The 17007-nt window shown below is 40.5% G+C and overlaps 1 long non-coding RNA gene across 1 annotated transcript; it reads left to right on the plus strand.

Annotated features, from left to right (window-relative positions):
* The first annotated feature begins 684 nt into the window (after positions 1 to 684).
* Positions 685 to 1820, plus strand: LOC118219554. Its single transcript, XR_004763794.1, has 3 exons — positions 685 to 721; positions 1080 to 1156; positions 1455 to 1820. It is a non-coding gene; the product is annotated as an uncharacterized LOC118219554 (long non-coding RNA).
* Positions 1821 to 17007: the final 15187 nt, after the last annotated feature.

Raw genomic sequence — 17007 nt, forward strand, 5'->3', positions numbered from 1 at the left:
TACGAGCTTTCCCGGTTAGCAAGGGTATAAGCCGTATTGCAATCTGTCTTTGGCCACCTGTATACCCTAGTGTTCGTTCAAAGGTGGCAGGAAAATGCTCAATGTCACCCCCAATAACATAATGTGATCCTCTGCTCAACCCTACTAAAAACCTTTCTGTGTCTTAGTACACCCTGCAGGCTCATCCCACTTCTGACACCACTTGTGAGGATAGCAAGCAGTCAAACAGGAGGCCAACAACAGAAATAGGGTGAAAGGTGAAAATTATTTTATTAAAGTGCAAAACAAAAACCACAACAAACAAAACAATAACAAAACTAAATAAGAAAATAAAGAAACCAGGCAATCACACAAATGTTTCCTTCGGTAGGATTGCGTAGGCTCTTCACTCAATCACAAGCTCTCCCTACTGATCCAAATGGAGGCCTAAAATAAGTTTACCCCTCTCAGACCGAACCATTCTTACCATTAAAATCAATTAACTAATAAGAAATATTAAAAGGTGTAATTTGTGATCCCACATATAAGACCTAAAAATACACAAAGACACGTTTAAAAAATACGTTTTACCCCACTACCAATACATCACAATTACATAGAACATTAAAACCAATTCCCCCTCTGCAATAAACCACTGTGAACTACACTTCCCACAAGGCATAAAAAGACCATGATCACTGCAACGCACTCATTTGCCCAAATGCTACAGAAACGATTCACCGTAAGTATAACCGGGATTTCCTTACTACAGAAAGTTTGAAATGAAATGTGGTATGATATAACTGGACATTAACCGTCCTGGAAATACAAATTAACGTGTGCACCAGTTAAAATGCATATTTAACAGCTCGCTAACACGGTAAAATGTAAGGTTTCCATTTTAAAAAATCAAATCCTGCAGGGATCTCCCAAACAATTTTAACAAACATGAAACGGACAGGATATGGCGCATTTACAGTACATACGCTTTTTAAAAAGATGCGCGTTTCCCTCGCTTACTCTAAGCGAACTTTGGGGCGGAGAATTAAAAACCGAATTAGTTCTCGGCAGTCTAATTAGGTTGGATTACAGTCCACTAGATCCACCATAAACCAAGCATCAGAGCAGTGATAGGACTCACAATGAGACAAGTCCCAGTGAACATGCCCAGGGCTTGGTGAGTGTGGGAATTTCCCGTCATTTACTCCGGATTTACTTCAGTTCTAGACTGCAGATGATACTTTGGTGATCGACATGATTGGCTGGACTGGACTGTGTTGAACAGTACATTGATTTATTGAGTTGTTGAAACTAATTTCTAATTGTACAAATGTTATGTCACTGATTGTGTCTACACTAATGAAATGTATCATTTTTGGAGCATCTATTTTGCTGTCATGTGTGCCATGGAATGGAATGTTCTGGTCCAATGCTTTTCAAACTCCTTACACTTGCAACCATGTCATTCATCACAGTTTCTTCAAACTGAGAACCAGCCTAAAAGTGGTCATTGACAATGACGTTACAGAAGAAATGAAGAAGAAAGATTTATTCTGGAAGATAAGACCTTTTCTTGTTTGCATTTGCCAGGGCTGCTTGCTTAATATCAAGTTATCGAGTTATCTTATCTATCAAGTTGAGGAGGACTCCATTCACGTGGCCTGCAAATGAGAAATTGAGTTTTGGTTGTAGCATGTCTGGCTGAAACCCTGTTTCCTGGTGCAAAGATATAGGTTACTGTAATCGCTACTTTACGAACATGAAGATTGTAGATTACATGTTGGAGAACCAGATGTACCTGACTGGTACAGTTAAGAAGAACCGTGTCACCGAGGCACTAAAAAAGCTACCATATAATATATTAGAATTTGAATTATAATTTGAAGTATATTTTAATTATATTAATTATATTATCTAAAATTTTAAATAATAAAATTTTATATGACTAGTTGTCCTGATATGAGGACATCATTTTTTTCAAAGACATCTTCCTTTTCAAAGACATTGCTTAGTTTCCACAGTTATCAAGCCCTACTAGTTATAAATAGCAAGAAGAAATTAAAAATGCACACAAAAACATGATCTGGGTCTCAGGAGGGTATGGAAGGATCCCAAAGCGCTCTTTTTTTTTTTTTTTTTTTTTTAGAAGGGACTTAAAAATGCAGTTTTTAATGACTTTGGGAAAATTCTTGATAGGAGTGAGCCATTCACCATTTATTGTAAATCTGCCAGGCAGTTGAAAACATTTTTAAAAACCCAGTGAGCAGAGTATGAAGACAGCAGGTAGACTGTTTAAAATGCCGCACTGTTTCTTCAGGATTTTTGCAGTCCAAAGCACTAAATTGTGACATGGTAACTCCTATGCAGTGATGGAGATGGCATAGCTTCATTGATTGACAAAGAGGTATTTATGGCCATTCTAATGTTTTTGACTTCATCATTGAAGAAAGATGCAAACTCATTACATTTTTGGCAGAAATGAGTTCAGGGGCTGACTGTGTTGGGGAATTTGTTAACCTGTCAACTGTGGCAAATAGTGTGAGTATTGTTGATGTTCCTGTTTGAGGAATAAGAGTGTCTAGCCTTACTTATTTCCTGGTTGTAAGTACTAAGCCCCTGTTTGTAGATGTCATAATGAGTCTGAAGTTGTTTTTTTTTAAATCCAGTTGCACTCTGCTTTCCTACACTCTCTTTTTTGGTATTCTGCCGAATTTCTCCAGGGATCCCTCTACTTGCCCAAAATTGTCTTAACCTCCTGTAGGTGCAATATCATCTATAATAGTCACAATCTTCAAGTTGAAATTATCGAAAATGACATCAGAGTCTGGTGTTATGCTTACTGCCATAGATATAGCCTCTGTGGATGGTGCACTGGTATTGACAGAAACAAATGTACCTTGACTATCAGGAGTAGTCATCACATCAAAGAAAACTCAGAAATGGTCAGAAATGACTACATTGGTAATATTGATGGTTGAAATGTTGAGACCTTTAGGGATAACCAGATCCAGAATATGGAACTGAGAGTGGGTAATAATTGAGGTTTCCCTTTCAGAAATATGCTGATGTATTCAAAAGAACCAAGATCAGTGATATTTGTTTGCATTAGAATGAATCTTTAAATAAAACAGCTACTCCACCACCTCTCCTTTTGGCTTGAAAAACCTTCATAAAATGGACGTTTGGAGGGGCCGATTCCATGAGAGCATAAAATCCAGCTTGTATGTAACAATAAGATCATTGACTTAAAAACAATGTTGTTAAGAGATATGATATTCAGCTAGTTTTACAGTATTAATGATAGGTCCCAGGGCAGCCTGACGTTGTTGTGGAACAGGTAGCAGATTGGACGAGTGTGCCATGTTTGCTGAGAGTAATCTGATCTTTCTATTACCAAACAAAACAGGGCCCCAGTTTTACTGGGAATAGTTGTGAGTACCATCGCTATTGCAGTGGAGACCCTGAATACATCACAAGAGATAACTGATGCTGTGGTAGTGGCCGAAGAGCTCTAGCAGAGGGAGGATAGGGAAGGGGAGGGTGAGGCCTTTGTAGGTGGGGGAGCCCAACACCTTCTGGGTGGCAACTTGCTATGTGGGACTGGCTAGAATGGAATGATAGAGCTTAGTTCCAGCCCACACCAGATCCTTCATCTTCACTGAAAAATCTAAATGGGGGAGCATGTCATCATGGCTTTCAGTTGTCTCAGGTAGAAGCAAGTCATCATGACCTTGCAGGCTGGAATGTGTCACCGGGTTGACTCCCAGGGGCTGAAAAGTTTCAGTGTCCTTGGACAGTTGATGTTGTGGATGTGGTCTATCATTGTGTTCCTCAGATTGTGTGTGTAATGAGTCACACTGGCTAGTGTCCTTAGGCAATTGATGGTGTCTGACTGGCGTGTCATAATTCTAGATGGTCATTCATGGGCTGAGCAGGTCCCTGCACCTTGTTAGGGTTGAGTAAATTGGTGCATGGGGCAGATAGGTGGCAAAGGGAAAAGGGAATATATAAGGAAATATTCTATAGATCACCAAATTCCTGTGTTTTTGACATCCTGGCAGTGCTCTTTTTTCCTTTCCCCTTATTGAAGAATTGCCTGAATGTCCTCACCAATATTATGGATATAACTGTTGAAAACCATTATAGGCCATTATAGCCTATAGGAAAATGGAGAAGTGTGATGGACTCCATATTGGTTGCTGCAAATTTGGCAATAAAAGCATGTTATGACATATTTTTTATTTATAAGTTTTGTGCTAAGGAATCAAAGTGCAACCAAATTCAGTAGCTGCCTAGTTGTAAACCAACTAGAAGCTACTAAACCTGTAGTATGAGCTTTACGTTCCAACTGAAGGGAGAACTTACGAAAAGCACCTGCTCTGGTGCTTTCCCACTGCAACCCTCTTCATTGGTTTCCCTCCCTGTGCTATTAGCCCTCTAACTCATTCAGAATGCTGCTGGTCTACAATGTAATAACATGGGGAACAAGAGTTTAGACACAAGAGTCCCACAATCCCAAAACAAACACATTTAAAAAGACACTTCCCCCAAATGTAACACGTTTGTTATAAAGGCATACACAAAAACAGCAGAACAACTCAAAACCATAAAATACATAAAATAGTTTTAGTTGTTGAACAGGACACCGGTCAGGCCAGAGTAGGGCCCAGAGAAGACTGCAACCCCTGATCGAATACAAATAGTCATCTCTCTCCCACAGAAAATACAAAACCAAGACCTAAAACCCTAACCAAAATTTGTACATGAAAGAAAATTTAACACTACCTGTCCATGCAATGCCATAAAAAACAAGAGAAAACATCAAACAAAGCCACTAAAGTCTATAGCAACATGGACTACAGTATGGTTCAGCCAAAAAAGTCTACTAAGAATCTTTTTTTCTTCAGCTGCAGCAGTGCTTATGTAGGGCCACAGGCAGGTGGAAGCAATCAGGTAATCAGCAGTGTGTTAAAGTGGAGCATAACAGAGAAGTACAGGATCACCAGCAGGGGGTAGTCAAGCCCGTAACACTTCTCCACATCTTCTGGGAAGGCTTTATACTAGATGTTGGAGCATTGCTGCAGGGATTTGCTTCCATTCAGCCATAAGAGCATTAGTGAGGTTGGGCACTCATTGGGTGATTAGGACTGCTTGCAGTTGGCTTTCCAGTTAATCCCAAAGGTCAAGGATTTTGGTTGAGGTCAAGGCAACTTCTTCCACACCATTCTCGACTAAACCATTTCTATATGGACCTCACTGCATTCCCGGGGGCATTGTCATGCTGAAACAACTGTTGTAGAAGCACAGAATCATTAGAATAGAATATCGTTGTATGCTGTCACATTAAGATTTGCCTTCATTGGAACTAAGGGGCCTAGCCCGAACCATAAAAACCAGCCTCAGACCAAGGGGTGTCCAGATAGTTTTGGTCATACAGTATGTCATCAGACTTCCACACCAGCAGACCACTCCAACTGTCAGGCTTGGATTCAACGCTTCTTTCAGTCGTTAATATTTGGGGAAATGATTGCCAATGATTGTCAATATGTGTTTTGTAGTTTCTTTTGTTTTTGCAAATTTAGGCAAAACGTGAAAATTCATAGGAAAGAAGAAACATAATGTCTGCATTCAACCACAAATTTGCTCTAATAAATATCATCGGAGCAGGATAAGGTAACAGAAAACACTCAAATTCAGAGTACAACTTTGTTAGTGCCACTGCCCATTTTAGGCTACTATTGTACAAGTCAAGACAGATTTATAGCCTATTGTATCTATCAAATTGCATCAAACTGACAGCTAAAATGGGGTGAAGGAGGAGGGCTGTTCAGGTGGTCACCTTTTTGTAGTCGTCCATTGTATTACATTATAAAAGCAAATATATAGAAAATATAACAACACAAAATTGGGTTTTACAAGGGTCCTTGCTATACAATGCCCCATTATCTGCTGATTTGAACTTCATGAAGCTATTTAGGACCATTTTGGTTTACATCAAATCTGTTTGATGTGGCTTAATTTGGTGGATTGATTTGGCTTAAACTAACAAAAAAAAAAAAAAACATCTATTTTACCTCCAAACCTACAAAAAAGTCTTCACTGAAGAAACCAAATGTGTTTACATACAGACAGCACAATGAACCACCAGAATTGCAGTTCTTCAAAGATTTTAATTGGGACAAATCTGTTCTTTCTCTCATATACGTCTCAAAAGAACCAAAAACAATGCGCGCTGATTGCTAGCTCACAGGCTAAATCTATAAGTAATTATACAAACTGCAGCCTATGTGTGTACTGATGGGACTGGACCTAGCTAGCTAGCTATATAGCTAGCTATTCATGATACAGCTAGGTAGCTTGCTAAGCAATAATATAAAACAATTGGGACACAGCATATAGATAGCCACCCACACAGGTAAAGGAGAAATGACTAAATTAGAGAATGGTACTTCATATTGGATTAAATTGCAATTATAAATGCATGTTGGAAATACAATATTGTTGGCTTACCTTTGTTTCACTGGTGAAAGAGAAATGATGGATTTTCAACGTAATCAAGACCAAAAATGTGATGTGAGGAGTCCCTCATTCAAAGCATGTAAGTACAAATTTTAGGGTGCTGGAAATTTGTTGAATAACTATAAATGGATTGTGAGACCAGATTCATTTATTTGACCCATATTGACTTCAGTACATACAGTGTTCTGGACCCAAAATGATTTCTCAACAATATTTTCTGCGAAAGTAATGCCTTCTGTGGTAAACACATGTGAATTCCTGCTGTTCTTTGTTTTTAATATTCTTTTAAAATTGTTATTTTAGCTAAGTTGGCTTCTTTCAAGACTCAATTTTACATGGAAGAAGTTCAACCTCAACAATCAATCTCAACGTCTGTATATCCTTTGAACACGTGCAAACGTATTCACCGTGCACTGCACTCCTACAATACAGATTAAAGTTCTCCCCACATCCTTATAAATGGTTTCATTGGGCAACAAGCATAATTGTACTCAATAAGACCTTCAACTTGCACTGCAAGATCAATACGCACTAAAACTTACCCTGGACCTCCCACTGCTCTGGTCCCAACTGATCAATTCAATCCAGCTGGCTGTATAAAAGATGACACAAGCTTGGCTGCACAACAAGGTTCCTGCAAAGTACTTACACACACGCAGGCACGCAAACATACACACACACACACACACGCACGCACGCACATGAGCATGCAGGCTGAGGCAGAAGGCTGAGGAGGGGATGGGGGTTCTTTGTCTTTTAATTAGCCAGCACTGGTTGAAAACCACATCCCCACATAGAGTATAGATGCAGTTACACAATCTGTTCTTTCTTCCTGTAAGAAGTGTGCTACTACAGTATGGTTTGAAGAATGCTCTTGGCAATGACAACCAACAGCAGACCAGCCCAAGTAAGTGGCTTAAATGTTAGGACGTAGTTTCCATTCAAGACAAAAGAATCAGAGACTAACAGACATCAATGAGTTTGGTGCTAACCAGCGTGGGGCAACAAGTCATGCTCAAACACAGGCATTTCAACCGAAAAGTGACTACAGGTAATTTTAAAATAACAGCACATGCAAAAAGTTGGTTTAATGGCAGTTATTACAGTACATCCCTTACTAAAAAAAATCATGTTAAAAAACACATGTGAATGCCAAACATGAAGAGTATGCATGGGATCTATAAGAATAATCCCACTTATAAATTGGAAATGGTACCGTATCTTATTTCAAGTCATGTTTTGTTTTCACGTGACAATTGTAGTTCACATTTGAAAAAGGCACACGTGAAAACATGGAATTACATTTTATTTCATGTCACTTTTTTTGCATCTGGGAATTTTCCAGTTCGCATATGACATTTTCTTTTCACGTGAATATTTTAATTCACAGGTTAAAATGCTATATTCAGATGTGAAATTGTGATTTTCACCCGGTGGTGTTCCCTCATGGCAAGAAGTCCAGACTTCTCTGGGCCTTTCTGTTTGGAGTTTGCATGTTCACCCGTGTCCATACGGGTTTCCTCTGGGTGTGCTGGTTTCTTTTCGCAGTCCAAAGAGATGCATGCAGGCTAAATCGAAGAATCTAAATTACCCATAGGCATGAGTGTGTGAGTGAATGGTGTGTGTCCCCTGCGAAAGATTGGCGACCTGTCCAGGGTGTATTCCTGCCTCTCCCCCAATGCATGCTGTGATAGGCTCCAGCAACCCCCTACCCCCCCTCACTACCCTGCCCAGAAATTAGCGGGTATAGATAATGGATGGATTGATAGATGTGATTTTTCAGAAGGGATAGAGTATGTGTTGCAGTAGCATAGCAAATACAGAACCCAAAGGGAAAGAGACAAATGAAGGTGCCCTCTAAGATATTTAGCAGATATGTGCCTGGGCACTAGTGGAATAGCTAATTGTGTCCTGCACAAATGGAATATTTGTACCTTCACCCAGTTTGATAGTTTCCTGGTCTGCAGTAAACCCATTTAGGTTTGGTGGGACAATTGGGGTGTATCAATAAAAACAATGGACACTGTGCAAGTTTTGTGTTGAATAATGTGTTTTAAACAACCCAGACTACCTTTTAACTCTCGTTTTGTATAGACCTAATGTTTTTCAGTATCATGCTTTTTGAACATAATTAAAGTCTAGTAAACTCGAAAAGTAATAGTCTTAAAATATAAATTATTATATCTTCGCTAACCTCAAGACTCCTAGTTCCCAGGCTAGCTTGACAACATTATTTACTCATGAATGCTTTTTCTGAGGTTTACGTGTGATTACTTTGCATCTTCCAGAGAGGTATATTGGACATCTGAAACTGCCAAATGGAATATGGCCTTGATGCAGTGGTATTAAAGGGAAGGAACGTGACCAATCTGATTGGCCTTAATGAAACTAAACTTTGACCATACACACAGATAATTAATTCCCCTTAAACGAACCTGTTCTACATCCGCACTGCAGGCTCTCTACTGTCTTTAGTCAGGAAATTGCTGAAGTTAAGTTGGACACCTCTTAATTCACCAGCACTGTCCACTGCTGCTAGAGCTTGACAGTTGCACTTTGACTGAAAAAATTGTGGCCCCATTATGTTTTGTTTGTGGTATATGTTATGTTGTGTAACTGCATTTTGTTTGACTGTCATTACTAGGTGATATTGGATCTTCTTTATCATTGGAATGTACAGCACACCATATCTACAGATTCATGTATTTTGCATTCAGTTGGGATTTACTTTAATAATGTATTGCACACCTGTTTTGTCACCATGGCCATAATAATCATAATCATAAATCATAGACAGCACTGTTTAGAATGATTACTGGGGTAGGTCTTATATGTGGAGCATTATTATGAACTGTGTTTAGATATGGATATTCAAGTTTAAAGCAGCAGATGGCAGTGTCTAAACAAAAATTGTTCTTGTTGGTGACGAACACCACAGATCAGTTTGCATTGCAATGGTTGCATTGAAGATGGTGTAAACAAGATTGATGTAAAATGAAACAAATGTATCTGAAAGATATCCATTAATTATTTAGTGTATGCTCTTCATTCACATTATGCATGCTTTTCAGTAATTGAAGCTAATGTTTCTGTTCATCATCATGCTGCATTATTTATAAATATGTGGCAGCTGATAAAGGCAATATACCTAGCAATAAAACTCAAATTGCTGTAATTAGAGTTTCAATATTCTGCTTTGTATGGAACATAAATGCAAGTTTCTAATTTGCTAATTAGCAAAACTAAATGGGAAACTATACAAGAATAGCAAACAGAGTTTAAGTGGGTTTTGCAGAATGTATTGCTTTGTTTTATAGTCTATAATGGTCTTTTCGAAACTGTTTTAAAGTAAGGCTGACTTTAAAGGAAAACACATACTTAATACACTTTTGGATAACATGTATTTGTGGAGGAGGGGAGTTGTTACAATGCCAGCTGCAGGCGAAGATCGGGGGGAGTGGATATGTCATCCTGCAGCTGCAGCCGTAGGGAACTACAGTATATAATCATGCCTAACCTTTATCTGTTCTGCCTACAGTAACACCAGGGCAGAGGAATGAGCCATGCATGTGATTCCAGAGAACAGCGTGTGTTCTATTGTTGACCTAATATAGACACTGCGTGTGATTTATGTAACCGGACTATTTGCATTTGACTCCAGTCAATAAAGCACTTGGTGTGAATCCTCCATCTGCACCAGACAATAACAAACTCTGTTACAGTGGTTCAGTGAGGAAATTACAGATGGCCAAGTGGGGAGCAACTGTGAGTGGGGAAATCTCAGCTGTGGCGAGCACTAAGGCACCTCGCAGCATTGTAGGAGAGACAGATGCTGGCCTCTGGGGCAACAACCACAGCTTCCCAGCATCCTCCCCTCAAGAGGGGTTGTACTGGATACCTGTAACGGCGCTTCTCCACTACCGTGCCGGACTCCGTGCTCCCGCTTTGTTTTGCTTTCTCCACTACCAACTGACCTGTGCCGGGCACCAGTATCCATGCCGATTTTAGCTCCTGCTCTGGGGTAGGTACCAAAGGTACTATCCGTGCTGCAATTTGATACTGCAGACCGTTGATTGGTCAGTGGAAATCATCACAAATACGTCATCCCATGTTCATGTTTGTTCACCGGCGGCAACCGCCATTTTTAAATAAAACAACAGCAAATACCACAACAGCAAGAGAGAGTAACGTTAACTAGTGAATACTACAGTCAATATCTGGGACTAAATAAATATACAACCTTACCATTGGTTTTACGCGTAGAGATGTCCCTTTTGAGACTGAGTGGTCATATATTGTCTTGGACAATCCGTTTGTGAAATATACGCGCATTTGTGATGTCTGGGTACCTTCCAAAATAGCTGTGCATAATACCACACCTGTTGTTTATGGCGTTGTCGCCCTTTTTAGTACAGTTTGGCTTGATTGACAATTCATTTATTAAGTAGGTGAGAGTATTAGCTTTCTAACGATGTATAACATGTATGATTTTGCTTTTGGATAGCGTTTTATAGGTCAGCGTAACCGTAAATTTTGGCATCATCGCATTCACTTACGCATTCACTCCGTGTTTGCAGAAAAGACACTGCACATAACTAAATGTTGTCAACGATTTCTCATAACGTCTTGGAAAATACTATTATTATTGAGGACTTCTGGGCATAGCTAAGTGAAATGTTTGCTGATAGACCTATCTGACATCGTTTTCTGGAGCAAAACATAAGTGGATAGAACTTGATTTACTGTCTCTGTCTCTACACAGATAAAATGTCATCATTGCTATGTAAGTAATACTGCTCAAATATTTCAGTTATGTACGTTATTTTTAAAATTGAGTGTCTTTAAATAGGTTAGTGGTATTATATAATGTGGATATTTCACACTAATGTTAGCGTTAGTAGTGTAATAGTTTTTGTGATACATGCAACAGTGAAGATGAGAGTGTTTGAACATTGCTAAAATGTGGTGGACGGTGAAAATTGTTTTCATATCGTCCCATCCCCAAACAAGATAACATACGAGAGTACAGAGTATAGGAATACATACAAAAGTTAATTATTACACATTTACTCTGCTTGACTCCTCCCATGACTCCTCCTACCTTCACGGGTCTATTGTGTAATGGAGAAGTGCAACAGGCAACACGGCACGGGTAGGATACGAATGCTTGCCGTCCTGTACCGTACCATGCTGGTCAATGGAGAAGCGCCATTAGGCTACCCATAAAGGGGTATGGTCTTCAACCTCCCCAGACACTCCCACGTAACTCCCCTGCTCACTACCCTCCACTGGCTGCCTGTTATAGCTCGCATCAAATTTAAAACATTGGTCCTAGCATACCAGGCAGTCAAGGGATCAGCCCCAGCATACCTCCACAAGATATTCAAACCCTACATGCCAGCCAGATCCCTCCGTTCTGCTACCTCAGGACGCCTAGCACCTCCCCCTCTTCGCACCTGCACTTCCAGAACACGTCTCCTGTCTGTTCTGGCCCCACAATGGTGGAATGACCTCCCTGTGGAGGTCAGAACAGCTGAGACACTGACCCATTTCAAACGACGACTGAAGACTCACCTCTTCAGGCTGCACCTCTCCCCCTCCCTCCCCCCCTGTAAATGACTAAACTTAGGGTTGTAACTAGGCAGCTGTTTCGTAGGTGACTAGGTGCATTAACAGTCTTAACGACTACTTATATTTTTTCCATTGATTGCGTTGTTGCCGTTCTCGTTGTTAGTGTTAATCAGTTTAACCATCAGGATCCAAGTTGAACTATGCAGTTGTTCCCTGCACTTGGACTGGTACTTCTCTCTAGGGGTTTCGTCATACTTGTTCCTGGTTATTGTTATACACTTTGTTGTACGTCGCTCTGGATAAGAGCGTCTGCCAAATGCCTGTAATGTAATGTAATGTAATGTAATGGTATGTGTCAGGCTTTTTTTTGGATTCTGGGTGCAATGTCTAGTTCAGCCTGAGGAATTGGTGAAAATATTGTGGGTGTCCATGGTGTATGCATGGGGATATTCACGATTACCCTGTGGTACCTGTGGAAATTCATCACAAGGGGAAAACGCTTTGAGTAAAGACTGGTGTTAGCAGGGTTGTTAGGCATTAAATCAATTCGGACCTCTGTCTGCTATCCCCAAACTGACAGCTTCATAGACCATTTTAATAAAACGCTCAAAACAATGATTCATAGATATGTTCACGAAGATAGCCAACAAGTGGTTGAACCCACTGTTTGCAGTGCGGGAGGTTCCCTAAGTTCCATGAGATTTTCTCCCTTTTGTCGTGCCAGGAAGGGAGATGCTCTGCTATCCACCTGGGGTTAGCGCCAGCCCTACTCACACCAAGTGCAGCAGTTGTGTCCCATTGCAATTACTGTAGCTGCTGCCTATTGCCTAATCATTAAGCCTTATAAAAGGGCCTTGCTTCAATACCTAAAGAGGCTTTTCTGTATGGTTTTTGTTGCATTTGCTCTTGGTTTTGTGTTGCAGACTCTTTTGCTGCCATAGCCTTAGTGGAGAGTTTGGCTACTGATACCTCATCTTGTTTTATGAAGGTTTTTTGTTGTTTTTTTCTTCTTCAGTTTTTGGGCCCAATAAAAAGCAGTAAGTTAACCCTTCTCCTAAAACTTTTCATATGTTCACCATCTGTTACTGTGGCCACCCCAGCACTGCATCACACTTTGAATTGCTTTTTGGCAGGCAGCCTTGCTGCATGCTGGACCTCGTTAAAGAAAGCTGGGAGGAAGGTCCATGCACTCAAAAACGAGATGCAGCATGTCCTTGACCTGTGAGAAACTGCACACACCAGAACAATTGTCACAGGATGATTTGCTACAGGCGCAGGAACAACAACAGCGTACATACAATAAGTGGGCTGAACTGAAACAAATTACACTGGGAGATCAAGTACTTCTATTTCAGCCTTTTTCCAGCTCAGAATTGCTCACCAAGTCACACAGGCTTTTTATGGTCACAGTGATTCAGGGATGTTTATTATTAGGTTGTGTGTCCTGATAGGGGTGGGACAATGCAGATATACCACCTCAACCTCCTTTAAGCATAGACGAAGATGGTCCTTGTTTATCATCTGGTTACCATGGTAATCAAGAGAGTAGGGTCCGGAGGCAACAGAATGGGCTGATTCTACATCGGTCCTGCCTCGCCAGGCCAGAGGCCAGATGTTGTCCAGTTGTAAAAGAACTTGGTTTATATGTTATCCATTCTGCCAGGGCACACAAACCTCATTCACCACAATATTTAAACTTCTCTGGGGGCATCCCTGCATTCCTGGCCCTATCGATTGCCAGAGCACAATCACAGGCTATGCTAAAGATTGGGGTTATAGAGGAGTCAGATTTTTTTCCACCGGTTAGCCATGCTAGTTATTAGCTGGCTGCACATTAGCCTGCTTACTTATGAAGGCTGAGTCTGACCGGGAGCATATCTATGTTCCCAGGGATTTATGTTCCCAGGGTCCTAAGTTCCCAGGGTCCTATGTTCCCCAGTTCAATATTTTGTTAACACACATTAACCCTCCTATTGTGTTTGGGTCAAATTTGACCCGTTTCAAGTTAAAATAGCCCATGTCCTATTAAGCGAAGACAGAGCTGGGGAACATCTTTTTCAGGTTCCCATTATGTGCAATATAGACCTGGGGAACATAGGACCCTGGGAACATAAAACCTTGTGAACATAGGACCCTGGGAGAGCACATCTGTAGAGCTGGGGAACATCGGACCCTTTGTCATGTTCCCATTAGTTGCCATATAAATCTGGGGAACATAGGACCCTGGGAACATGGGTGGGGATATGTGGAGGAGGGGCATGGTTATAGTGCCAATTGCATGTGGAGAGTGGGGGGTGGGTTAAGAAGGGTTGCTGACGTTTTAGTGTGAGACACACGCTCACATGCTCTCGCTCTACCCAACCTTTTCTCATGCCAACAAAACAGACTGCAATCTCCACCCCTCCCCCCGCTATCCCAATTTAACCCCCTCCCACACCAGAGCCACAGTTGGCCACCCTAGGTTAAGTTGGCATGCAGCTGTAGCTGTAGGCAACTAGATAATCACATTTAACCTTTATCTGTTCTGCCTACAGTGAAACCAGGACAGAGGAGTGAGCCATGCATGTAGCTGCAGAGGTTAGTGTGTGTTTCGTTGTTGGCCTAATACATGAACCGCACACAATGTGTGTAACTGGACTATTTGTATTTGACTCCTGTTAATAATCCTCTGCAGTGTGTCATGCGTCATCTGCATTGAACAATAACAAACTTTGTTACAGTATTAAATTATCATCCTGAGGGATGTGGAAACACAGAGACACATGTACCCATCTGGGCTTTGTCTAAAGCTGTATGTAAGAGATGGCTTCTTAAAACAGTGTTCAGAAATTTATAGCAGCAATAACATGAAAAGCACTCCGCTCCCTGGATGTGTTTGGCAAAATGCATTGCCTGCTTGTAGACACTGGCTGAAATAGGGGATCTCCTAGAAGGAGAGAGAAAGCCTCTGCCTCTTATTTATTGAACTGGAAGTTCCCATGAGTCATCCCACAGTCTTTCAGAAGTGTAGGAAAATGAGGTGAGGGTTGATATGAACATAAAACCAAGTGGCACATCAGACAGGAATGAAATGGAAAGTGGAGCTTAAAAGGGAGCAACTCAAATAGATGAAAGGAGAAAACCGAGAAGGTAAGGAAATATGAAATTGGCAAGTAAAAGAAGAGGGGGGAAGCTAATGAAGAGCAAATACTGTATGAACGAATCCTAGCCAGGGCCTCCTGGTTTCCCTCTGGCATGGTTTATAATTTACATAAACAACCTCTGCTATCATAACAACAGAGAGAATTAATACAAAATGTGTTACAGAGAACACGTAGATTATCACAATGTTTCAAGGAATGGATGATATACTTTATTTTGTCAAGCCCAGAATTGTGTTGCACACAAATTGTGTATGTGCATGAACTTGTGATGAACATATCAAGTACAAAACCAAAGTAAGGACCCTCTAAGCACTATTTTGCAAATAGATTTTATTTTTAGGTTCAGTTAGTTTTGTTGTTTAACAAGCAGCTGTGTGAACATTACATATTAACATGTCCTTTTAGGAACAATAATTTTCACATTCAGCTCCTGTCAAATGCTACATTAATTAATTCTAATATGTTTTGGATCAGTAGTGATAGACGTACCATATCATTATCTAGAATGCCAGTGAAATGACCCTGAATAGTAAACAATACTGGTAGCCAATGGTTGTCACCAGTATTGTTTATTTTTTAAATAAATGTTACACGCAGTGTCTATTTGTTTGCCGTATGCCCTTAGCTTCTGTTATTTTATTGATTCCTATTTTCTCAAGATGTTAAGACAATTGACTTTTTTACTGTGACTAGTAATTGTTTATTTCAAATAAATTAAATCAATTATGGAAATAGGTGACCTGTGGCACATGCACTGGTTTCTTCCTTCAACAACCAAAGAGATTAATCCAAAGGTAATGTTTCTGCCCTCAGCACATAGTACTGTAGCTGGGAGTACAAAGATAATTTTCTCTTATTTCCCATTTTAATCTCATAGGTACAGGTTGGGCTGGCTCTTGTTATGAACGTGCTCAGTTTATAGTGGACTGTGATAAATTGCCTTGCAGTTTCCCCAGACTGTAATTATGCGGGGCATGATGGATCTTTAAATTTCTGGTAAATTGTATGAGGATTTGATTATATCATAATCTGCATGCTGCAACTTAAATGCTGTTGTGTGGACAGGCCCTGGTGTCCACTCCCATGCACCTGACACCAGTACTCAAAAACCTCTGGGGCTGAATCCGGCACGACAGGGGCCTTAATAACAATTCAACCAAAAACCACTGGCACACACGCCTGCAATTTATCTTCTGCTTCGCCTTGCCACACCTCATGAAAACCCTCTCCTCTGCAGCATTAGCAGAAGTAGCAAGCATTGTTAGTGACAACAATGCATCACTGGAGGCAATGCAGTATGATAGGAGTGTATACTGTATAGCAGCATTACTCTGGGCCAGTTGAAGCGGATTTTTCAGTCCACCTCAACAAGCCTTATTCAACTCTCCAATTCTGATATGTCATTCACTTTGACAAACATATAAAAAATGTTTTTTGTTGTTATTATTACAACAATGTGACTTTAGCCACACAGAAATTAACAACATATCTTGAAAATTAATGATAAAAAGGTTGCTCTTAAAATCATACTATCCAGGACCTTTATCTGACATATAAAGTAACCACGCTAAGGCATATCTATGATACACTGGCAATCTCTTTTTATGCACTTTTGCCGAATTAATGCACCTTTACCTGTATTCTTTGGGATGCTTCTGGCCGTGGTGCACATTTTTTCTGTATAGGGTGGGGTGGGTGTGGCTACAGAGCCTGAGTTTTAGGATCAGATTTCAGCAGACTGCTTTTCCTCTGTGGCGTCAGCTGAAGTTTGCCCAGGGGATGAAATGCAACACAA

Source organism: Anguilla anguilla, chromosome 2 (genome assembly GCF_013347855.1).
Source record: "Anguilla anguilla isolate fAngAng1 chromosome 2, fAngAng1.pri, whole genome shotgun sequence".
In the NCBI taxonomy this organism is placed as follows: domain Eukaryota; kingdom Metazoa; phylum Chordata; class Actinopteri; order Anguilliformes; family Anguillidae; genus Anguilla; species Anguilla anguilla.